Here is a 26,905-nt window from a genome sequence, read left to right on the forward strand (position 1 = left end):
CCCGGCCAAATCCTTTTAGCCCAATGCGGCCACCCAGTCAAAAAGTTTGGACACCCCGGTTATAGACGGAGTAAGGAAAATTGCACTTTTTTTAGGCAGTTTTGCCCATCCTCCTTAATGTGGGATAAGAACACACGTCTTTACCTTTTCTGTGCATTTTAAATAGTAAAAAACTGCTAGCACAAGATAGCTAATAATGCAGGTAACGGGGAGCCACCTATTCTGCCAATAAAGCCCTCTAAAAAAAAACTCTGAACACCAATGTTTTAAATACACCCTGTAACCATGCAGTTCCAGGTATTTTCAGGAACAGGAGCGTTGCTTGCAGCATGACCCCAAGATGCAGAGAATAGCGGGTGGAATGCAGGTAAAAAGTATATTTAAGAAACAAACTAGTGCAGCTAGAATGTGCACACAAAACGTAAACCGAAACAAGATCCAAAGCAGACTGGTAGAGGTTGCGGGAAACCACTACACAAAGAATAGTCTTCAGGGCTGGCATATAAGAGCCTGATTGGCAACCAGGAACACGTGTGTCCATGTTACCAGTGGCAGAGAGGGGAAGTTAAAAGTTAAAACTACAAAATAACTCAACACCAAAATAACTCACCTCACAATAAAATAACTCACGCTAGTGCTACCTACTTTTTCCCCCACTCAAATAATTGCTACCTGTCCCATTCGTGTCTGCACCCTGGGGTCCAGACCAACCCAGTATGTAACAAGGTGTCCTGCTCACCCAGTGGGAAGCTGATCTGGTCACACATGCCCAGCAGTTGGCCGAAAAACACTTTATTGTCACTGGGCAACAGAGCAAGTGTGTTCATTCTGATGGGGACACAATAACAACATTATTTGCACACTAAAGGTTCACACCAGCACGGAAAGAAGTGAAAACATACCTCATCAATGTGTGTTTCACCGTGTTCTCATTATGGGATGCAACCATAACGTTGGCGTTCCGGTTGAGCGCAATCTCATCCAGCACGTAATCCAAACATCTGGATACAAACACAGTTCTGTAAAGCTTGTAATTCAAATTCATCATGTCATTGGAAACGGTTAAGAGATGATGTCATCATGTTGTCACCATGCAGTAACCATGGTTACCACATCACAATGTATAGTAGCAATTTCCAGATATAACATGTATTTTATTTTATTAAAGTATGTACGTTTGTAGATCCCCATATCGGCTGTTTAGATTTACTTTACAAAATAGAAGTGTAGGATACGTTTCTTGTTGCCTTATTTGTATTTTACTTTATTAACGGTATTTATATTATTATTTGGTGCAGCCGGGCCGGAGCAGGAGGGGATAGAAAGAGAAAAAAAGGAAGACAGAGGGGGAAATTGTGGGGACAAGAGGACGATTAGACAGAGAGACAGAAACAACAACAGCAAACACAACAATAACAACAACAACAATAGAGCAACATCAGCAAATACGATATGTACAGATATGATGGTAAAAGTGATAGCAAAGAAGCAGTTAGCGAAATAAATAATAATACAGAAATGACAATGAGCATTATTACACTACAAATGGAGCAATACAAATACCAATAGAAATAGCGCTATTGATAATGAACAATACCAATAATTTACCTCTATTATCAACAATACAGTTGTTCAAATGCAACAATACATACACGTAATGATAACCAGAGATACAAAATAATGCAGAAAAATGGAGGGGAAGAAAGAGAAGCAACCTAAATTAACCTTGTAGATTGTTATAGTATTAATAGGTTAAGCTTTGTCAGTGGGCCATGTGTTACCCAGTTTACCCTAGGGACCCATTCCTATTCATAATAGCATTTTTTTTTAATGATATTATTTTATGTCAAAACAAGAACCCTGATGATTGAAAATGATTTTCAAACGAAGGAATTTGTATCCTAAGGCCTTACCTGTGGTACATTGTGTTGGTAGACTCATAGTCAGGGTTAATGGGGTCCTCATAACCCAACTCCAAGGCCCTTTCCCGCTCCTGATGCATGTAGGCCCCCCGCACCAACTTGGCAGAAAAGTACCAGCCCTCGCGCCGAGATAGTTCTACATCCAACGTTAGTTACGTTGTCGTACGCCTCCTGCGCACAAACCGCGTTAACTGACAAGATAAAGTAGGAGCAAAAAACATTGTAAACTGCAGTCTGACCTTTAGATAACATTGGTATGTGTTGAAGATGACCGGCTTGTCTTTATTGTAGACTTTCTGCATCTCCAGAGTCAGTCTGCTGATGGCCGGCTGCAGGTAGGTCTGCTCTGCATCCACCATCAAGCGGACGCCGTTCTCTACAGCATGCTGGCATGAAAAAAAAAAAATTGTCAGACTGAAGTCCCAGTTATGGCTGACGTGTGATCCGGTAGATTACCTTTGCTAAAACATCCATCCGCTGTAATATCCTCCTCATTTGTCCCTCTTCTTCTGCAGCGAAGTCCTTCAGCAGAGGCTCCAGCTTGCCGAGCTGAGTAACCAACCAAAGAGACCATTAGGAACTAATGGACCCCTCATTGCATTCGATCTAACAAAAGTGATATTAAGTGAACATAAAATGTATTTTGGATTGTATAATTAGCTCTTCAAAGAGCCGATGTGGCTTTTTTTTGGATTGCGGTTTGTTAGTTGGAATGGGACATTACACAACCATGTTCAATAAATCTCGGTTCGAGGGAGGAAAACCATCCAATTGTGCTGAGAGTCTGATGAAGCCATGTCCACACGAACACAGATACTTCAAAAACTCATATTTGTCTTGTTTGGCCCCTTGTCCACACACAAATGCATACTTTTGTCCTTAATAACTCACAAGGTGAAGAGTTTCAGAACTCTGTCCTCAGGGTGTGCGTGTAGACCGCTTGTACGCAGTAGAGTAATAAGTATTTATCCAATACATTTTAATACAATACAGTGTTAATATTAAACATAAACTGCAATCAACGTCTCTTCGGGTAAAATGAGCAGTGGTTTGACCTGCTACTTACTCTCATTTCAATAAAAAGCTACGATAGCAGAGAAAAGTTGCAACAAATGCGAACTCCGCAACACGACGACTTCCAGCTATAGCACGATTGCAAAAGCCAAAACAAATAGAAACACCATAACCCAGCCAAATAAGACATTATGCAACAACTATAAGCCAAAACACAACAAAATAAAGCCATAACGCAACAACTATAAGCCAAAATACAACAACACAAAGACGTTACACAACAAGCATAAGCAAAAACACAACAAACTAAAGCCATAACGCAACAACCGTAAGCCAAAACACAACAATTTAAAGCCAATACACAACAACATAAAGACATAACGCAACAACTATAAGCCAAAATAAAGTAATACCGAAACAACTATAAGTCAAAACACAACAATATAAAGACATAACACAACAACTATAAACCAAAATACAACAAAATAAAGACATAACATACATACATATATATATATATATATATATATATATATATATATATATATATATATATATATATATATATATATATATATATATATATGTATATGTATATGTATATATATATATATATATATATATATATATATATATATATATATATATATGCCGACATTCTTTAAGTTTATTTTACGCATTAAACATTAATTTGTGTTCCAACACATTTACACCCGCACTTTAAATGCATTTGGTAAATGAGACACGATGAGAGATTATCATCACACATTAACATCTCTAATATGCAAATGCAGCCTCTGCGCTAAGTCAGCATTGCAAATGAAAATATGTTCTTAATTGTCTTACTCTGGATAAACACATGTTAAACACATATATAAATACGTGGGAAGTAGGAAGCCAGGTTTGTTGCTAAATTGTTTATATACAACATTACGCAGAAGGCTTAGCATTGAAGACAGGAGCAGGATGTAGCATCGAGCTCTGCAAAAGGGACTACTTGATCAATAAAGAGTTGATATATATTTTTACACATTGCTTCGTCGACACAGGAAACAAACGTACATTTTGATTAAGCAGTTGATATGCACGTTTTAGCATTGGACGAAGTAGCAAAGATGCGCGTAATTCTTGGGAATTGGTTGAATTTGCTTTGGAAAAAAAAAAACATTACAAATTGGTAAGCATCTGGACAAAGGTGCACATACAGTAATTTATTTAACTCATTTTGAGTCAGTATTTAGTATCCAGGGCTGCTAACTATTGAACAAAGTGTAAAACAAACACAAGAAAGCTGCCCACAACTTTTAAATGTCCGTAAACTCTTTGTTTTCTACTGAGTGCCATCATAGTCGATATTATATTTCAGTGTCACCGACCTGAACGTTCGGGACGAGAAGCATTTCAGACAGGTTTGCTCTGTTATCTAAGAGGCTGTTCCAGTCCAGGAGGTCAATACTTCTGTCAAAACAAAGAGTTGGAAATATGATCAGCACCATTGTTATTGTTTGGTCAGTTTTGTGTTGCAATCACCAAGTGTCACCCCACTCAAAGGTGGAAAGGTTTGAAATAGTGTACATTAACCTGCGGAAAGTGTTGCACTCCGGCTCCATCAAGTGGTACGCCAAACGATTAGTCATCAGATCTCCAATCGACAGTACGTAGGTTGTCCCATAAGTATTAATAAACCATGATTTATCGTGTAGTGCAGGGGTGTCCAACTGGTTTTAATTGAGGGCCGTATCGCACTTTTGTTTGCCTTCAGAGGGCCACTTCTAACAGTTCAGTTTCAGTGTATTTGGAACATGCATACGATACAATGTAATGCATCACATGTTTCCAGTTGTTTCATTACAGCACGTCCGAAAAGGAGTAGGAAGAAGCCGAGCTTATTTAATCCTATTCTTTTCATACCATAGCAATGTTATCCAATGTCCTTGTTCTCTGTAACAGAACAGTGAATAAATAAATAATACATAAATAATATACCATAGTAAGCAAACAAATATTAAATACATAAATAATCTTTGTCTCAATAAAAAAAAAAAAGAAAAAAAAAAGGGTTCAAGATGTTCATTATAATTCTTGTTCTGTGTACTTTGTGAACACTTGAAGTTTGAACAGTCTCTTAAACTGAATCATATTGGTGATTTGTTTGATTTATTTGCTTAATCCATTCCATAATTTAATTCCACATACGTATTTACTAAAGCTTTTAAGTGTTGTACGCGCATACAAATGTTTTAAATTAGATTTTCCTCTAAAGTTATATTTCTCCTCTTTTGTTGAGAAGAATTGTTGTACATTCTTGGCTAGCAGGTTATGGTTTGCTTTGTACGTAATTTTAGCTGTTTGCAATTGCACCAAATCGTTGAATTTCAATATTTGTGATTTAATAAATAGAGGGTTTGTATGTTCTCTATATCCAACATTGTGTATTATTCTAATTGATCTTTTTTGTAACACAGTTAGTGAATGAAGTGTACTTTTGTAGTTGTTTCCCCGTATTTCTACACAATAACTCAGATATGTAACACGAGTGAGCAGTAAAGAATATAGGGTTGGAAAATTCCGGGAATATTCAAAGTTGGAAACTTTTCATGGGAATTAACGGAAATATATGAGAATTAATGGGAATCAACAGGAATTAATGGGAAATTAATGGGAATAAACATTGAATGCAACATGCTAGATCTTGCAGCATGATTATTAGCTAAAACAAACTGATTTAATGCAAATTCAGTAGAATTTCAACCCTGTGCTGTGCATTCCTCCATCACATGTGCAGTGCATTCTTCCATCACATGCACAGATCATTCCCAGCATGCTACACACTACAGCAGGGCTATTGAGGCCACGCTAGTATTTGAGCCCAAGGACTTCATCCATTCAGGTAAGTGTTGATGATATTACTGGGGTAAATACAGGTAAAAGCCAGTAAATTAGAATATTTTGAAAACTTGATTTATTTCAGTAATTGCATTCAAAAGGTGTAACTTGTACATTATATTTATTCATTGCACACAGACTGATGCATTCAAATGTTTATTTCATTTAATTTTGATGATTTGAAGTGGCAACAAATGAAAATCCAAAATTCCGTGTGTCACAAAATTAGAATATTACTTAAAGCTAATGCAAAAAAGGGATTTTTAGAAATGTTGGCCAACTGAAAAGTATGAAAATGAAAAATATGAGCATGTACAATACTCAATACTTGGTTGGAGCTCCTTTTGCCTCAATTACTGCGTTAATGCGGCGTGGCATGGAGTCGATGAGTTTCTGGCACTGCTCAGGTGTTATGAGAGCCCAGGTTGCTCTGATAGTGGCCTTCAACTCTTCTGCGTTTTTGGGTCTGGCATTCTGCATCTTCCTTTTCACAATACCCCACAGATTTTCTATGGGGCTAAGGTCAGGGGAGTTGGCGGGCCAATTTAGAACAGAAATACCATTGTCCGTAAACCAGGCACGGGTAGATTTTGCGCTGTGTGCAGGCGCCAAGTCCTGTTGGAACTTGAAATCTCCATCTCAATAGAGCAGGTCAGCAGCAGGAAGCATGAAGTGCTCTAAAACTTGCTGGTAGACGGCTGCGTTGACCCTGGATCTCAGGAAACAGAGTGGACCGACACCAGCAGATGACATGGCACCCCAAACCATGATGGTTTGGGTTGGTTTGGTTTGCATTTCCTTTGGAAATCGAGGTCCCAGAGTCTGGAGGAAGACAGGAGAGGCACAGGATCCACGTTGCCTGAAGTCTAGTGTAAAGTTTCCACCATCAGTGATGGTTTGGGGTGCCATGTCATCTGCTGGTGTCGGTCCACTCTGTTTCCTGAGATCCAGGGTCAACGCAGCCGTCTACCAGCAAGTTTTAGAGCACTTCATGCTTCCTGCTGCTGACCTGCTCTATGGAGATGGAGATTTCAAGTTCCAACAGGACTTGGCGCCTGCACACAGCGCAAAATCTACCCGTGCCTGGTTTACGGACCATGGTATTTCTGTTCTAAATTGGCCCGCCAACTCCCCTGACCTTAGCCCCATAGAAAATATGTGGGGTATTGTGAAAAGGAAGATGCAGAATGCCAGACCCAAAAACGCAGAAGAGTTGAAGGCCACTATCAGAGCAACCTGGGCTCTCATAACACCTGAGCAGTGCCAGAAACTCATCGACTCCATGCCACGCCGCATTAACGCAGTAATTGAGGCAAAAGGAGCTCCAACCAAGTATTGAGTATTGTACATGCTCATATTTTTCATTTTCATACTTTTCAGTTGGCCAACATTTCTAAAAATCCCTTTTTTGTATTAGCCTTAAGTAATATTCTAATTTTGTGACACACGGAATTTTGGATTTTCATTTGTTGCCACTTCAAATCATCAAAATTAAATGAAATAAACATTTGAATGCATCAGTCTGTGTGCAATGAATAAATATAATGTACAAGTTACACCTTTTGAATGCAATTACTGAAATAAATCAAGTTTTTCAAAATATTCTAATTTACTGGCTTTTACCTGTATATTTGATCCATGGTATTTAAGTTTAATAGAGGTGTAATTGTATGACTGTAGACTACTCCAGCAGACTTCCACTCAAACTAGCTAGCTGTTCCTGTACTTGTTAAATGATTTGGGGGCCAATATCTCTAGCTAGCTAGGTTTATGTACCACCACAGTCTCACAATGAACCGAAAATATTTATCCGTTAGCCGTGATGCTACTTTTCTCTATGTTAAATCCCATTCATTTATGCTAACAACGTTAGTGATCAGAATTTATCTTTTTAGTGATCTGTAAAGTTAAACTAGAATATACTAAATCAAAATGTGTAGTTTCCTCTGCCTTCTGTTCTGCTAGCCATTCTGTTGCCATACAAGAATGTAGGTTATAGTTTGATTTAGCATGCTGATTGAGTGTTCATTTATTCATCTAGCCTATTTCTATTCATTTGTCCATCAGTAAAATGTTTTTAAAGACTACTCCAATTGTTTAGCTGACTATTTATATCTGTGTGTAGCATTGCATTTGTGTTTTACAAGAATAAATAAATACAAACAGAATAATGCCACGTACACCATCTGATGTGTGGAGACATTTCCCCCCAACCAATGTAGGCAGAGAGGCTGTGTACATTTGCAAACATTGTGCAAAGAGCTACGTCGAAAATGCCACAAAGATGCAGCAGCATATAGACAAGTGCCCAATAATATATCATTATTGTAATACCCCATTATTTCCCATATATTCCCATTAATTCCCATGGACGGTGTCCAACTATGAATAATCAAAAAATGGTCAATATTTCCGAACTTCCCAAGCTTAACTTCCCGCTGTAAATTTCCGGAAAGTTTACGGAAATTTACCGGAAACTTTCCACCGCTTTGCAACCCTAAAATAATATGAATGATATTATTACACAATTGCCTATGCATTTGATGATTTGCTTTTTAATGTACAATGTCGAAAAAAATTGTAGATTTACAGTAAAAAAAACTGACAGGTCAGTTGCAAAAATGTTACCATAAAATCTACAGTGTTTTTTTCAGCGTGTTACTGTAAATGGAAAAAAACGTACCACTGTTTTTCACGGTACAAAACTGGCAGCTCAGTTGATAGAATTTAAATTTAAAATTCACAGTGTTGTTTTACTGTAAATATAAAACTGCATTTTTACAGTAAAATTCTGGCAACTTAACTGCAGGATTTTACCGTAAACACGAAAAAAGTAAATTTTATCGTGTACGATTGTGAATAGCAAAACACAGTACCACCGTTTTTTACAGTAAAAAACTGGCAGCTCAGTTGCCAGCATTTTATGGTCAAAAAACAGTGGTACCGTTTTTTTCATGCACAGTAAAATACTGTAAAATCACAGTGAATTTCATAAAGTCACTCTATTTATAAAATTTGACAATTTGATGGACAACTTGCTCTGGAATCATAAGTCAAGCAGATAAAAAGTATAAAGATATATTTATATATCCATCCATCCATTTTCTACCACTTGTCCCTTTTTGGGGTCGCGGGGTGCGCTCGAGCCTATCATTCTAGTTGAACAAAAACATTGTTTGAATGTATGATAATATATTTGCTACATTCTAATATTTAAGTTTAAAAAATATGCGATTGCATTGAGTACATGCATTTTTTCTGTCAAAATGGAAAAAACTAATACATTTAGTAAGAAATTTGAAAGTACTTTAATGACGCATTTTATTTTCAGGCTTTCGAGGGCCAAATAAAGTGATGTGGTGGGCCAGGTCTGGCCCCGGGCCTTGAGTTTGACACCTGTGGTGTAGTGTAACATGGATGATGCTGGGAGATATCCACAGCAATTATTACTAATCACATGTATAACAGCAAGCAACGGTGCACGGACTCTACATACAGTATTAGACTTAGACTTAGACTTCCTTTTTATTGTCATTCAAATTTGAACTTTACAGTACAGATAAGAACAACATTTCGTTTCATATAGAGTCATATAGAGTCGTGGTCAAAAGTTTACATACACCTGTAAAGAACATAATGTCATGGCTGTCTTGAGTTTCCAATACTTTCTTCAACTCTTATTTTTTTGTGATAGAGTGATTGGAGCACATACTTGTTGATCACAAAAAACATTCATGAAGTTTGGTTATTTTATGAATTTATTATGGGTCTACTGAAAATGTGACCAAATCTGCTGGGTTAAAAGTATACATACAGCAATGTTAATATTTGCTTACATGTCCCTTGGCAAGTTTCACTGCAATAAGGCGCTTTTGGTAGCCATCCACAAGCTTCTGGCAAGCTTCTGCTTGAATTTTTTACCATTCCTCTTGACAAAATTGGTGCAGTTCAGCTAAATTTGTTGGTTTTCTGACATGGACTTGTTTCTTCAGCATTGCTTCAGCATCATGTTTAAGTCAGGACTTTGGTAAGGCCATTTTAAAACCTTCATTCTAGCCTGATTTAGCCATTCCTTTACCACGTTTGACGTGTGTTTGGGGTCATTGTCCTGTTGGAATACCCAACTACCCCCAAGACCCAAACTCTGGGCTGATGATTTTAGGTTGTCCTGAAGAATTTAGAGGTCATCCTCCTTTTTCATTGTCCCATTTTCTCTCTGTAAAGCACCAGTTCCATTGGCAGCAAAACAGGCCCTGAGCATAATACTACCACCACCATGCTTGACGGTAGGGATGGTGGTCCTGGGATTAAAGGCCTCACCTTTTCTGCTCCAAACATATTGCTGGGTATTGTGGCCAAACAGCTCAGATTTTGGTTCATCTGACATCACATGGACAAAGATAAGACATTCTGGAGGAAAGTTCCAATGGAACTGGTGCTTTACAGAGAGCCTGTTACGTATGGCGGGGGAAGGAGACGACACCACGGCAGGAATCAGTTCAATAGCTTTTATTCTGCTATTGATGAGTGTGTGGGATGTGTATGCTACTCTAAGTATGAAGTGCAAGGCGATGTGTAGAATTAACCAACGTAAACGATACCAGGGTTTGTTTTAAGTGCGTGTTGGATGAATCCTTCATCAGACCAGAGGGGCAAGGCGAGAAGGCAGTCCGTGGGCAAGCAAGCGGTTGGGGGCTGGAGAGAAGCAACAAGGTCCGTGTCCAAGCAGGGGTCGAGGATCGAGGGAGGCGGTCCAAAATCAAGAGAGGAGTCGAGGCACACAGCTCGATCACGGGAAACAGGAAGGGCAATGCGGGAAACACAAAGGGCATAAGACACGGGAACTGGGAAGTAACAGAGAGAGCAAGTACGCAGGAAGGAAGCAAGAGACGGTATGCTTACTACGAGGAGTGAACTACATTCCGGCGCTGGCTCTTCGGGTCCGTTGGTCTTTATGCTGCTTTCCTTCATTAGTTCCAAGTGCGCTAATTGCTGATTGCTTGCAACTTTGCCGGCGCGTGGCCGCGAAACGGCCAGAGCAAGCAGGGGCGTGTCCTGGCGCGCTGCCGGCGGAGGTGCCAGTCGAGCATGCAGTAGAAGGAATGAGGGGTTGTGCATGCGCTGTGACAGAGCCGTGCCTTTATGTTGGATTTTGTTAGTGTTCTTCGGTGTTTTGTGTTAGTTCCTGTCCTGTGCTTTTATTTTGGCGGCTCTTCTGGTTTTGTTGGTGTTTTCCCGTGGCTGCTTCCCTTCTGTCCCAAAGCATTTCCCCTCACCTTTCTGTTTGCAATGAAGACTATTTAAGTCCTTTTTCTACCTTGGTTGTCAGAACATTTTTGTTACTGCTGTTATCTGTTCACTGGTGACTACAGACAAACATTTTCCATGCTGCGCTCTAGTGCGCTCCTACTTTGTGGACGCCGTCTGCTCCACATTTCATAGTAAGTGTTTTTTGCTGCGTTGAAGCATTTTGTTTTGTGTCTGTAATAGTATAGCCTAAAGTTAAAATGAAGAAATTGTGGGGAAAAAACAGGGAAAGTCACTTGGACAATATGGCAGTTTTTGTTTTTTTAAACAGACAAACCAATGTGGTCTGTTAATGATGCAAGGCGCTCGCCCCCACCGAGACTGCTAAAACCACACCACCTTAGCCGCGCTTACCCTTTAGAGCACAGCCGTAACTTCCCGGCACTAAATCTGCAGAAAATAATTCTTCTCAGGTTTCTTTCTGTTTACATTTTCACACTTTTTTAATAAGCATTTCTTACATATTCCTAATTTTGGCACCTTCATTTTAAGACGTTATTGTTAAGTGTTTAATGTGATTTTACTATTTTATTTACATTGTTTGTTTTCCATGCTTGTGTTGACATTTCCTTTCCTTTCTGCCTTGATAGCTGAGGGGATTATAATCAGAGGAAGGTTACATTTTAAATAACAATGTTTACATTTAATATACACTGCTCAAAAAAATTAAAGGAACAGTTTTTTATCAGGGTGTGGCATGAATTCAATTGCACTTTTCTGATAAGGTTTTGGTCAGGTACGTGGCAGAGGGGGTTGTTAATCAGTTTCAGCTGCATTGGTGTTGATGGAATTAACAACAGGTGCACTAGAGGGGCTACAACGAGATGGCCCCCAAAACAGGACTGGTTTTGAAGGTGGAGGCCATTTCTAGTTCCTCCCTCTTGATCTTTTTTTAACTGTTTTTCCACAAGTGTTGGCTTTAGCTGGAGTCATTATCACGACTGGGAGCATGAGGTGATTTCTTAACCCTCCTGAAGTTGCGCAGATTGTCCTACTCCTCCAGGATGGCACATCCATGCGTGCTGTTGCAAGAAGATTTGATGTGTCTCCCAGTACAATCTCCAGAGCATGGAGGAGATTCCAGAAGACAGGCAGTTACTCTAGGAGAGCTGGACAGAGCCGTGTGAATGTCTCTGCCCAAACAGTCAGAAACAGACTTCACGAGGGTGGCCTCAGGGCACGACGTCCTGTAGTGTGCCCTGTGCTCACTGCTCAGAACCGTGGAGCTCGATTGGCATTTGCCATAGAACACCAGAATTGGCAAGTCCGCCACTGGCGCCCTGTGCTTTTTACAGATGAGAGCAGATTTACCCTGAGCACCTGTGATAGATGTGAAAGGGTCTGGAGAAGCCAAGGAGAGCGCTATGCTGCCTGCAACATCATTCAGCATGACCCGTTCGGTGGTGGGTCAGTGATGGTCTGGGGAGGCATTTCCATGGAGGGACCAACAGACCTCTACAGGCTAGAGAACGGCAGTCTGACTGCCATTAGGTATCAGGATGAAATCCTTGCACCCATGGTCAGACCCTACGCTGGTGCAGTAGGTCCTGGGTTCCTCCTGGTCCACGACAATGCCCGGCCTCATGTGGCAAGAGTATGCAGACACTATCTGGAGGATGAAGGAATTGACACAATTGAATGGCCCTCACGATCACCTGATCTAAACCCGATAGAACACCTCTGAGACATAATGTTTCGGTCCATCAGACGCCGCCAGGTTGCTCCTCAGACTTTACAGGAGCTCACTGATGCCCTTAGACAGATCTGGGAGGACATCCCACAAGACACCATCCGTCGTCTCATTAGAAGCATGCCGCGACGTTGTCAAGCATGCATACAAGCACATGGGGGCCACACAAGATATTGAAAATAATTTTGAGTTGCAGAAATTGAATTTAGGCAAAATGGACGAGCCTACCACATCGTTTTTTCACTTTGATTTTTGGGGTGTCTATATACTGAGCCCTCTGTAGGCTGAAAACTTCTATTTCCATCAAAAGATATGGCATCATTTTGTTCCTGAGACATTAAACTGTCCATATCAGTATAGATATCCGACATTTTTTTTTTCATAATTGAAATCTGATGTGTTTTCAAAGTGTTCCTTTAATTTTTTGAGCAGTGTATTTTCCTCCTGGTCCTTATTTTTGCTCGGTCATAAAAAATATAAATAATTGTCAATATAGACTGATACGACACACTTGTATGGTGATACAGTTTTCAGCCCTACTTTTTACTTTCATAAAAATATAACAAACTGGCCAACAATTTCAGATAACACCCTTTTAATATGCAAATGTTGTTCAAACAGATGTTTATACTCACCCTGAGGCGTCTCTCCCTGCAGCGAATGCATTGCAAACGTCACCTGTTTCACCCAGTCCGTTTAAAAAATCCTAAATGGACACATTACAAATACTTGGTCAACTGTGGCAAGTTCAGTACACCAACAGATAGTCCACCTGCAACTGTCTCAGGTCCAGCCTTTGCTCCAAGACATCCGTGCCATCTCCACTCTGCTTGGATGCCAGAAAGTGAAAAAATCGCCGCCATTTCACCAGGAGCTCGGAGAACTGGAGCTTGAAGAGCAAACGTCTTTGGTCAACGCAACGCTGCGACAAGAGCGGTGATGAAACTCCTTACCAGGAACTGCGGACGTCCCAGAGCGGTCATTTTGATGGCCGAGAAGCCGTCCATCGAACTCCCTCCTTGAGAGTTGACAAGGCTTATTTTAGTAGGAATCAAAAGAAGGGACTTGGGTTGCTACGGTTCAGATTTTGCTGCGGTTTTGTGACAGAATATCATATATACCAATTTACCAGATGCGGTTCTCGCTAAAATATCTATAAAATGGTTCCTAAAGCTCTGACCCTTAAATGAGTTGAAACAAAAACTGTACAACCTTTATAACCACATGTTATAACTTCAGCATAAAGTGTCGCACAACATTCACACTCACATCCACACACTAGGGCCATTAGAGTTGTATTTGTTTAAATCACATGTCAAACCTTAAGCTCGGGGACCAGATGTGGCTTAGAAATGATCTAATCGGGGTGTGAATATTTGATTCGATCCGATTCCTTGGGTGACGATTCGATTCAGAATCAATTCTCGATTGAACACGATTCCGAATCAAACTGATTCTCGCAATGTATTATTAAAATGTATCATAATGATAATGAAACTTTTTCAAAACAGGTAACATGTTAGAAAACCTCCTTCCGGTTGCATGGAGATATCCTAAAAAATGTATGTTTTTATAAAAATAAAATATTTAAAGTGTTTTGTTTTTTTTAGATAGAATTTAGAAAATTATGAATTGATTTAAAATTGGGGTGAATAAGAATCGCGATTGGGATGCGAAATTTAACAATAATAACAATAAATTATAATTATAATAATTATATTTTACTTTTTATTCGAACCCTTTTACCGTTTTGCTTTTGCACTATCTTCCATCCATCCATTTTCTACCGCTTATTCCCTTTGGGGTCGCGGGGGGCGCTGGAGCCTATCTCAGCTACAATCGGGCGGAAGGCGGGGTACACCCTGGACAAGTCGCCACCTCATCGCAGGGCCAACACAGATAGACAGACAACATTCACACTCACATCCACACACTAGGGCCAATTTAGTGTTGCCAATCAACTTATCCCCAGGTGCATGTCTTTGGAAGTGGGAGGAAGCCGGAGTACCCGGAGGGAACCCACGCAGTCACGGGGAGGACATGCAAACTCCACACAGAAAGATCCCGAGCCCGGGATTGAACCCAAGACTACTCAGGACCTTCGTATTGTGAGGCAGATGCACTAACCCCTCTGCCACCGTGAAGCCCTTTTGCACTATCTTGTTTAGCTTATTCATTGTTTATGTTCTTTGTTTGTTTGTTTTTTTGTTTTTTTTTACTCTATGCTTTTTAACCTGTTAAGCACTTTGGTCCAATTTAAAAATTGTTGTAAACGTGCTATATAAATAAAGTTGCCTTGCCTTGCCTTGCCATAACAAAGCACTTTCTAACTAATTGTGTTTATTACAATTTTAACAGAAAAATGCACTGCACGCAATTGCATATATTTTACACTTTAATGTCATAAAATTATGCACCATGGTTTTCCAAGCATTTTTATTTTTTGGTAGTAAAAAATAAATACCTAAATATCTGCCAGTCACCTTGACCTAATATGATAAAGTAAGTAATCCAACAAACTGTTTTTAATCAAATACCATTGTGGGGAGGCGGGGCCCGCGAACCGACGGTGCCCGCTCCAAGATGGCGGCGAGGATGCGTGGATGAGCGAGCCGCGCCGCAATCAGCATAAGGTGCGTGGAGCGCGCAGCTGTGGACAGTGCAATCACCCTCTCGGACCGTATAAGAGGGTGAGAGACGTGAACATCAAGAGAAGAGACGGAGAAAGACGGCAGACAGGAGGAAACCATCCTCTGCTCTGCTACCACGCGAACGACGGCGACGTGCTGCTGAAAAGCAGACGGCGGACGGGAGGAAACCATTCGTGTGCTCACAACCCGCATAGCAGTTAGGACTGTCACAACCATAACATATATAATAGTAAAAATAGAGTAACCAAAAACATTTACCGGTGCAAATTGTGTAACGAGGCTATAATGAGGCGTTTGTATCCATATCTATTCACTGTTACAAGCGGCCTTATTTTAGTAGGAATCAAAAAAAGGGATGGTGAGTGCTTGGGGTGCTACGGTTCAGATTTTGATGAGGGGTTTTTTACAGAATATTATATATACCAATTTACCAGATGTGGTTCTCACTAAAATATCTATAAAATGGTTCCTAAAGCTCTGACCCTTGAATGAGTTTAAACAAAAACTGTTCAACCTTTTCAACCATATTTTATAACATCAGTATAAAATGATGCACAAGCTTTATCGCTTTAGAGTTGTATTTGTTTAATGTGTCAAACTTAAAGCTCGGGGGCCAGATGTGGCTTAGACATTATCTAATAGGGGTGTGAAAATGTGGGCACCTAACGATTAGATCCCATTCCTGGGATGACGATTCGATTCAGAATCGATTCTCAATTGAAAAACGATTCCCGATTCAAACTGATTCTCGCAATGTATTATAAGAATGTATCATAATGATAAAACGTTTTCAAAACAGATTACATGTTAGAAAACCTCCTTCCGGTTGCATGGTGATATCCTAAAAAAAGTATTTTTTCAAAATGCTTTTGTTACGGCGCACGCGCAGTCTGCTTCTCCCTCCTCTGCGGGAACACCTAAAAGCTCCGCTGTGAGCTCCGCAAGACACGCCCCCGCTCTTGCCGCTCAGACCGCGCCCACGCTGCAATCTACGCACCTGGACCTGACGAGAGGCGACAGTATAAAGGGACTACTCCTTGTCGGAACGTAGCCCTGTTTACAGTAAGCTTTCACATCTCTGGCTCCTCTCCTGCGTCTCTCTCTCGCTCGCTTATCTCCCTCGTGCCTTGTCCTGATTTGTCCTTGTCATCTCCTGTCCCCACAGTCCTCCGTGTCTCAGCTTTAGCTGTGCGCTTCTGCTACTTATCTCCCCCCCCCGGACTTTGACTGCCTTCCCTGATCCTCGACCCCACACTCGGGCTTGGACTTCTGGACGCCTCTCTCCTGCCCCACGGACATCGCTCGGACCACGGACCTCTTTGCTTCTTCCCCTCTAGACTTGGTCGCTGCCACATCCAACACGCACTCCAACAAAACCCCCGGTATTTACATTCGGTTAATTTCCACACATAGTATTAAATTCACACACATAGTAGCATACACACTCCACGTAATCATCAAGTGCTCAATAAAACCCATTGAGCTAGACCTCCTGTTTTCGTGCCGTCTCCTTCCCTCTTGTCGATACACAACAGTACGTTCCGACCAAAAATGGAACCAGACGGTACACCAAGGTCCCAGTCCAGCCCCCTTTCCCGGACTTCTCCAACTACTGACTTTTTGGCCATCCAATCTGTCCTCCGACAACATCAGACCCCTCCAACCTGGAGGACAAATTGGACGTCGCCTTAGCCAGCCTGTTGATTAGGTTGGACACCCTCGGTCCCGGCCAGGTGACACCCCCCACACCTGACCTGGGTGCTGCGGCGACACTTGCCACCGGAAGACAGTTTCCACTCCGGGAACCCAAGATAGCCAACCCTAGAGCTTTCGAGGGGGCTTTTTAACTTTGTCGTGGCTTCCTGGTTCAATGTGAATTTATTTTTCAACACCAGCCTTCCCGGTATGCTAACGATGGGGCCGAGATTGCATTTTTGTTCTCGGGCCACGGCAGCCTTTCGTAGAGAGTTTCAAACTGTCTTTGATCACCCTGCCGGCGGGGGAGACGCCGCTTCCAGACTTCACTCCCTCCGACAGGGTCTCCGCTCCGTGGCCACTTACACTCTGGAGTTCCGCACCCTGGCGGCAGATAGTGGATGGGGTGACAAAGCACTGCAGAGCGCCTACAGGAGAGGTCTAAGTGAGACCATTAAGGACGGCTTGCTGCGGGATAGGCCGTCCTCTTGCGGCAAGCTCATCGAACTAGCCCATGGTCTTTGACCAAAGACTAGTTAACGAGAGGCTGAGACAGAGGTTGCCTCTACTAGCTCAGCGTCGGCAAAACCCCCTCTCCCTGCCGGCCGACATCCCACGAGACAGACAGACATATCTACTTCGTCTCCTATCACTTCCCCAGAACCGATGCAGATAGGCAGATCCCAACTGACCTTTGAGGAACGGGAGCGAAGGTTTCAACACCGTCTCTGCCTCTACTGCGGTCTTGCAGACCACATAATTCGCAACTGCCCATCAAGGCCAAAAGATCGGGCTCACCAGTCAAGGGGATCCTGGTGAGCCAAACAACCATCCCCACTACTCATACTAAGAGGAACCCTGGTATTCTTTTTCTCGCAACTTTGACTTGGGAGGCTAGGACATTATCTGTGGGGGCTTACTTTGACTCCGGGGCAGATGAAAGCTTCATCGACCTAGAGTACGCCCGACAAGCAGGAATTCCCTTAGTTCCCCTCGACACATTCATCTCCGCCCAGGCCCTAGATGGACATCCTTTAGGCCCAATCAAACACCACACAAGACCACTTTCTTTGACTCTTTCTGGCAATCACACAGAGACCATCAGCCTCTGGTACACCCCTTCTGTTGACTTTCTTGGCTTTGTTATAGAAAAGGGTCATATCAAGGCTGACCCCAAGAAGATGAAGGCGGTGGTAAAGTGGCCCCCCTCGTCCTCGGCCGGTCTTGGTTGAGTCAACACGATCCCCATATTTCTTGGTCAACTGGCAAGATCCTGGCCTGGAGCAACCACTGCCACGCACACTGTCTCAGAGCAGCAGTGGTTCCTCCTGGAGAACCGAGACCAGCCTCACCCCCGGTTGATCTCTCCCGAGTCCCTGAGATCTACCATAACCTCGCCGCATTATTTTGCAAGGAGCAAGCTCTGTCTCTTCCGCCCCACAGACCATACGACTGCGCGATCGATCTCATTCCCAACGCTGTCCTCCCTTCCAGCCGCTTGTACAACTTGTCCCTCCCTGAGAAGCAGGCCATGAGGGACTACATCTTTGAGTCTCTCGCCTCCGGAATCATCACACCATCTAAGTCCTCTGTGGCCGCTGGATTTTTTTTTGTCAGCAAGAAGGATGGCTCTCTCAGACCCTGCATCCACTACTGTCAACTCAACTGCATCATCATAAAAAATAAGTACCCACTACCCCTGCTGAACTCTTTCTTCGAGCCTCTCGTCCCCGCCACCGTCTTCACGAAATTGGATCTGCGCAACGCGCACCATCTGGTACGCATCAGGGAGGGGGACGAGTGGAAGACGGCGTTTAATACTCACGTTGGCCATTTTGAATACAGAGTCATGCCTTTTGGTCTGACCAATGCCCCCGCCATTTTCCAGGCCCTCGTCAACAACATCCTCAGAGACATGATCGACCGCGTTGTTGTCGTTTACCTTGATGATATTCTCATCTTCTCTAAGACCCAACAGGAACATCATCAACACGTGCGTCTCGTCCTGCAACGCTTACTGGAGAACCGCCTCTTTGTCAAGGCGGGAAAATGTGAGTTCCACACCCCTTCTGTTGACTTTCTTGGCTTTGTTATAGAAAAGGGTCATATCAGGCTGACCCCAAGAAGATGAAGGCGGTTGTGGAGTGGCCCCAGCCCTCTACTCGGACTGAGCTGCGGCGTTTTCTGGGATTTGCGGGATTCTACAGACGCTTCATTAAGGACTTCAGTAAGCTGGCCGCACCCCTCCATGCACTTACATCTACCAACATGCCTTTTCAGTGGAACCAAGAAGCCGGGATGGCATTCTGGTGTCTCAAGAAGAGTTTTGTCTCCGCACCTATCCTCGTTCACCCAGACCCAGACTGCCCATTCATTGTGGAGGTGGACGCTTCCGACTCTGGTATCGGGGCAGTCCTCTCTCAACGCTCCAAGCAGGACAACAGCATCCACCCATGTGCTTTCTTCTCCAGACGTTTATCCTCTGCTGAATGAAACTATGATGCTGGTAACCGGGAATTGCTGGCAGTCCATGACACCTTGCGGGAGTGGAGGCATTGGCTTGAGGGGACCAAGCACCAGTTTCAGGTCCTCACAGACCACCGCAACCTCTTGCATGTCCGGTCTGCTAAGAGGCTCAACGACCGGCAGGCCCGATGGTCCCAATTTTCTCTTTCAGGCCGGGCTCCTGCAACACCAAGGCTGATGCCCTATCCCGCCAGTTCTCGGAGGAGCCCACCTGCACCACCCCGGAGGAGACCATCCTTCTTCCCTCCAGAATAATCGGCATGGTCACCTGGGAAGTGGAAAACCTGGTTCGGGATGCCCTGCAGGCTAAGCCCAGACCGGGGGGGGGACCCCCACCAAGTTGTTCGTTCCCCGAGAGCTACGCCCCCGAGTCTTGGACTGGGGCCATTCCATTGTTTCTCCTGTCATCCAGGATTCCAGCGCACCCTTTTCTTCATCCGCCGGGGGTTCTGGTGGCCATCCATGGCTATCGATACACGTGAGTTTATCGCCGCATGCAGCACTTGTGCACGTAAAAAGCCTTCCCACAGACCGCCGGCGGGGCTGCTGTGCCCTCTTCCCGACCCCAGTCGCCCTTGGTCACACATCTCCCTGGACTTCATCACTGGTTTTCCCCCTTCCCAAGGTAACACCACCATACTCACCATCATAGATCGTTTTTCCAAGGCCGCACACTTTGTACCTCTACCCAAGCTTCCCTCTTTGTCCGAAACGGCTGAACTTCTCACAATCCAAGTAGTCAAGCAGCATGGGATTCCTATAGACATTGTCTCTGACCGTGGGCCCCAGTTCACATCCCGGGTGTGGCAGGCCTTCTGCAAGGGAATTGGGGCTACGGTCAGTCTTACCTCTGGTAATCACCCTCAGAGCAACAATCAAGCAGAAAGAGCGAACCAGAGTGTGGAGACCATGCTGTGCTGTATTTCAGCCCGCCAACCATCATCTTGGAGCAAGTTTCTGCCCTGGGTCGAGTTTGCCTACAATTCCACGAAGAGCTCGGCTACTGGGTTGTCACCATTTGAGTGCTCCCTCGGCTATCAGCCCCCGATATGTCCTCAACAGGAGATCAAAACAGCAGTGTCATCCCCTCGCAAGCACATCAAAAGATGCCGCCAAGTCTGGAAAGCCGCCTGTGCTGCCCTGCTGAAGACTTCCGAGAGGATTTGCCGCAGTGCCAACCGGCGGCGCATCCAGGCCCCCTCGTACTCCTCGGGACAACAAGTGCTATTACGGGCCAAGGATCTCCACCTACAGGTACCATCCTGTAAACTCGCACCCCGTTTTGTAGGACCCTATTCAGTAGAGGCCATTGTAAACCCGGCGGCAGTGAGACTGTCTCCACCTCCCTCAGTGAAGCGACATCCTGTGGTCCATGTGTCACAAATTAAACCTGTCTCGAGCTCTCCATTCTCCTCTCCCGACCCCACCAGCCCCCTCCTAGGATTTTGGACAACGGTGACCCAGTCTGGACTGTCAAAGAGATCCTCTGGGTACGTCGGCAAGGTAGGGGGCTGGTGTATTTGGTATATTGGGAGGGGTATGGGCCAGAGGATAGGTCCTGGGTTCCTGCCTCCTACCTTGCTGATCCCTCCCTTCTGGAGGACTTCTATCGGGCCAACTCGGGGGCTCTCCGGCGCTCGTCGGGAGCCTCGCATAAGAGGGGGGGCACTGTTACAACACACGCGCAGTCTGCTTCTCCCTCCTCTGCGGGAGCACCTAGAAGCTCCGCTGTGAGCTCCGCAAGACACTCCCCCGCTCTTGCCGCACAGACCGCACCCATGCACCGCCGCAGCTGGATGCAATCTGCAATCTACACACCTGAACCTGACGAGAGGCGACAGTATAAAGAGTCTCTCCGCTGACTACTCCTCGTCGGAACGTAGCCCTGTTTACAGTAAGTCTCTCTCCCACCCCAGGGACATCCCTCGGACCACGGACCTCTTTGCTTCTTCCCCTCTGGACTTGGTCGCTGCCACATCCAACATGCACTCCAACAAGACCTCCGGTATTTACATTCGGTTAATTTCCACACATAGTATTCCATTCACACACATAGTAGCAGACACACCCCACGTATTCATCAAGTGCTCAATAAAACACGTTGAGCTAGACCTTCTGTTGTCGTGTCGTCTCCTTCCCCCTTGTCGATACACAACAGTTTTTTATAAAAATAAAATATTCAAAGTGTTTTTAGATAAAATTTAGGAAATTATGAAATTATTTACAATTGGGGTGAATAAGAATCGTGATTGGGATGCGAAAATTAACAATAATAACAATAAATTATAACAATAAAGCACTTTCCGGCTAATTGTATTTATTTCAATTTCAACAGAAAAATGCACTGCACGGAATTGCATATGTTTAATATCACATACTGTAAATATGCAACATTTTAATTTTTTGGTAGTGTTGCGTGCGACCAGTCGTCCTCTCAGGGAATAAAACACTGGTCTTTCCCAAGTTCCTTTGGATGACATATATGTTGAGTAAAAAGGACCCCAGAGACAAAATAGTACTTGGCCAAGTTTTACTAAAGATTTCAGAAAACCAGCCCTTACAACGCAACAATATTGGAAAAAACATTTACCAGATTTTAGAAATTTAGAAATTGTCAAAATTAAAAAATACATTTCTAATGAATAAAAAATACATTTCTAATGAATGTCAAGAAGAGGTCTAAATCCAAACAAAAAGAGTCAGCTTATGTAAAGCGAAAACAGCCCCTCTCGCTCAGAAAGGAGCACAGCTGCTTCTTCAAAACAAATAAGAAACTGGCCAAAACAGCTCTGTGAGCCGACAAACAGGGGCCCTTATGACAAAACAAAGAGTTTACATAAGATAAAAGCAAGGAGGTCACGAGAAAACGGACTCATGGGAAAATATTAGCTGATTTAAACATGACTATGGATTAAGAAAGAACACTTAAAAATATCTCATTATCACAGTATTAAAAAATAAATACTTAAATATCTGCTTGTCACCTTGACCAAAGCAAGTAATCCAACAAACTGTTTTTATCCAAATATCATAAAATATATAATAGTAAAAATAGAGTAACCAAAAACATTTGCCGGGGCAAATTGTGTAAAGAGGCTATAATGAAGTGTTTGCATTCATATCTATTCACTGTTACAAGCAGCCATAATTAGGATGTGGCACTCATTAAAAATGAGTTTGACAATCAAAAAATCAAAAAAGTTAATTAAATGCAAAAATCCTTACATTTATTGGTTCAATGCATCATTGGACAATTTTGACCAGTGTTTTAAGCATAGTCATTTTGTAACATAAATATACCAATAAATGCTTGAAGTACTTATGTAGGATTCTTATTTGAAACCTTTATTTTGTTAGGGCAGTCAGACAGGATATTTGCTCACAACACTCTTATTGTGAAGGCTGTGCTTTACTGCTCTTAATGGCAAGATTTTGATAGAACTTAAGACATTTTTAAGGACTGAAATTTAAATAATTAGATTTTAGACTTTTTAGGAGTACTGAGAATACCCTGTCGTAACACTAATGTAAAAAAAAAAAAAGTAACACACATCAGTGTCTGCTTACCAGATGCTTGGATACATTTAATGAATGTTTCCATATGTTGATCGCATTTGCTTTCATCTGCATGGAAATACGTATGGGATTCACCAAACTCCTCGCTGTAGTCGTTGCCTGATGACGACAACAACATTTTATTATTCCGATAATTGCAGGAAGTCTACACTGGTACAAGATCGTGAAGTGCGATTGAGGAGCCAAACAAACACATTGCAGAGTGCTCAAATTTAATTTTCATTGTCCAAGGCATTGTTAGCTTAGTACTGTACTTTTTTTTAATTTATGTTGCCCATTATTCACAATCCTTATTTGAAACAAGCACAGGTTTTTTTCTTTTTTTAATGCATTCGAAGTCGTAAATAAATGCTAGCAAAATTCAAACACCAAAAACCTCCATCCACGTTTTATATACACGCTGTAAATGTATGTGTAATGTAGTATCTGTCACATTCATAATAACATGTAATATTTACGTATTTTTAGTCATTTTAAGCGTACATATTAATTTCAGACGTTTTACAACTTTTGCTATTTCCTTCAACAACACTACTAATCATGGCAGACTTCATGAGAGACAACAAAGACTACTTTGGGACAAATGAAAAAACCTTATAATATTGAGCCTGAAAATAAGGAGGACGAGCTACAAGTTTTAGAAGCTGTGTGCTGAAAAGATGCAGCTTTAGTGAAACGCTCAGCATCACGTAGCAGTATTGCTACGTGATAAACAAGATTATACGAACATAATTAAACTATCGCTTACTGTACAATGTCTGTTCTCACTGGGATGCCGACTGATGGGGCGCTTATGTCTTCCCGTGTAGATGAAGAACTAATCATAATCCTCACGCAGGAAAAAAACAAAAGTTGGGCGCAATTGAACGTTTTTTCGTGTTCTTGCCATCTCCGGGTATAAGTTGAAGGTCAAAGTTGACCAACTTCTCTGTTTATGTCCACATCCTTCAACTATCCAGGTGAGAGGCATGATTTATAATCTAGAATTAACTTTTACCAACTCAGCAGCTCAGTATGACAATACTGTAGCGGCATGAGCTAGTTATCTCTCACGGCGCCACTAAAAATAATGTGTCTGTGTTAGCGTTCGTAATAACAATATCACTAATATTTGGTTAATATTCAGATCACGACATGTACATGGAGTATTGTTAGCAGGTTTTGTATGTTTTTAGAGGGCTTTATGGGTGCAATGGGATATTCCCACTAGCTGCTTATTTTACAATTTACAATGCATAAAAAAAGAAAAACATGTGTGTTATTGTCTTATATAAGGATTGTGAATGATAGACAAAATTCCCCCCCAAAAAGTGCAGGTCCCCTTTAAGTACATAGAATATGCCTTTATTTTTGCCTAAAATGGATATATATATTTTTTTTTTTTTTTACAGCAGTGACTGCATGAACATAAAAAAAATCTATGAAAATAAAAATACAGACATAACTAATGTTGGAATACTTGTTGTTGCTGTCCAAGGAAATGCATGTATCTTCAAGTGTGACCTTGGGGAACATGCTATGTTAGTATCAATGCAGTATAAATCTTCTAACTCCACTTGGAAAAATGGTGCACTACAAAATGTGCTCATTGTAGGTATTAATCCTGACTTCCTCAATTTGATTTAAAAAAAAAAAAAAAAACAGCACAAATTGTTTTATTCACTTTTGTTTTGTAGGTTAAAGTGTTTTATATATTGTACTCCTGAGTTCATGTTGCTGATCAATTTGAACTCATTATTATTTGAGTTTATTTATTTGTATTTATTTTCTAATTTGTATTAGTTTATCAAGTATCACATGGGGCAAGTTGGTCAAAACCTGTTTATAGAAATAATAATAGTTTTTTTTGTTCATGCAAATTGAAATATTTAAATATTTTCATTAACATTACATATATCCATCTACATCAACAATATGATTTGCCTGAGTAGCTAGACAGAACATGTTAAAAGAAAACATATATATATATATATATATTAGAGATGCGCGGATAGGCAATTATTTCATCCGCAACCGCATCAGAAAGTCGTCAACCATCCGCAATCCACCCGATCTAACATTTGATCAGAACCGCATCCGCCCGCTATCCGTCCGCACCCGCCCGTTGTTATATATCTAATATAGACGATGCAAGGCATTAGTGAAGTTATAAAGCTTTTGCCTGTTAAAGAAAGGAGACTGATCCAATGCAGCACAGACATTCGCGTGCCACGCTGTCACGACCCAGACGCACACCAGTGCGCAATCATATGGGAGCCGCGCTGAGCGCACCTCCAAGCGCGTCTCGCTGCCGGCGACGGCCGGGTATATGGGCCCGACGCTCCAGCGCCATCCATTTTCAGGGCTAGTTGATTCGGCAGGTGGGTTGTTACACACTCCTTAGCGGGTTCCAACTTCCATGGCCACCGTCCTAGCTGCTGTCTATATCAACCAGGGTGAGCCCCACCCCTTTCGTGAGCGCACTGCGCGCGGAGTGACCCCTGTTACGAGCCCCCGGCCACGGGGGTGGCGGGCAGGTAAGCTGCTTACCTGCTGCGCGTGACGCCGGCCGCGGCGAAGGCGGACGAGGCAGGGTGTCGGTGCGGTGGGCGCGGTGGTGACCCTGGACGTGCGTCGGGCCCTTCTCGCGGATCGCCTCAGCTACGGCTCCCGGTGGGGCCCTCTCGGGGGAAGGGGCCTCGGTCCCGGACCCCGGCGAGGCGTCGGGGGCCTTCTCCGCTCCGTAAAAGTGTCCATCTCTTTTTTTTTTTTTCTTCTGTTGTGGCATATGCAGCAGGTGCCTGCTCGTTTTTCGTATGTGGGTAACAACATTTAACTATGTATATATATTTCCGAATTGGTTTAACTGCCACCCGCCTGAATCTATTTAAAATCTAATTTTTTTCAACCGCCCGACCCGACCCGACCCGACCCGCGGATAAAATCTAATTTTTTTAAATTTCATCCGCCCGATCCGCGGATAATCCGCGGACTCCGCGGTTGTGCCCGCAAACCGCGCATATCTAATATATATATATATATATATATATATATATATATATATATGTATAAACAGTAAATGTATATATATATATATATATATATATATGTATAAACAGTATATGTATGTATATATATATATATATATATATATATATATATATATATATGTATAAACAGTAAATGTATATATATATATATATATATATATATGTATAAACAGTATATGTATGTATATATATATATATATATATATAAACAGTATATGTATATATATATATACATATATATATAATCAGTATATGTATGTATATATATATATATATATATATATAAATGTAATAAACAGTATATGTATGTATGCATATATATATATATATATATATATATATATATATATATATATATATAAATGTATAAACAGTATATGTATGTATGCATATATATATATGTGTGTGTGTGTGTGTATGTATATATTATACACACACACACACACACACACACACACACACATATATATATATATACATATATATATATATATATATATATATATATATATATATATATATATATATATATATATATATATATATATAATTTCGGTTCGGTACGTACCTTGGTTTAGAGGTCACGGTTGGTTCATTTTCGGTACAGTA

At 42.0% G+C, this 26,905-nt stretch overlaps 1 pseudogene; it reads right to left on the reverse strand.

Moving 5' to 3' along the window:
• Positions 1–26,905, reverse strand: part of LOC133620361 (proline dehydrogenase 1, mitochondrial-like) — a 52,918-nt pseudogene that overhangs the window by 9,492 nt on the left and 16,521 nt on the right.

The sequence above is a fragment of the Nerophis lumbriciformis genome, linkage group LG24, assembly GCF_033978685.3.
Source record: "Nerophis lumbriciformis linkage group LG24, RoL_Nlum_v2.1, whole genome shotgun sequence".
In the NCBI taxonomy this organism is placed as follows: Eukaryota; Metazoa; Chordata; class Actinopteri; order Syngnathiformes; family Syngnathidae; genus Nerophis; species Nerophis lumbriciformis.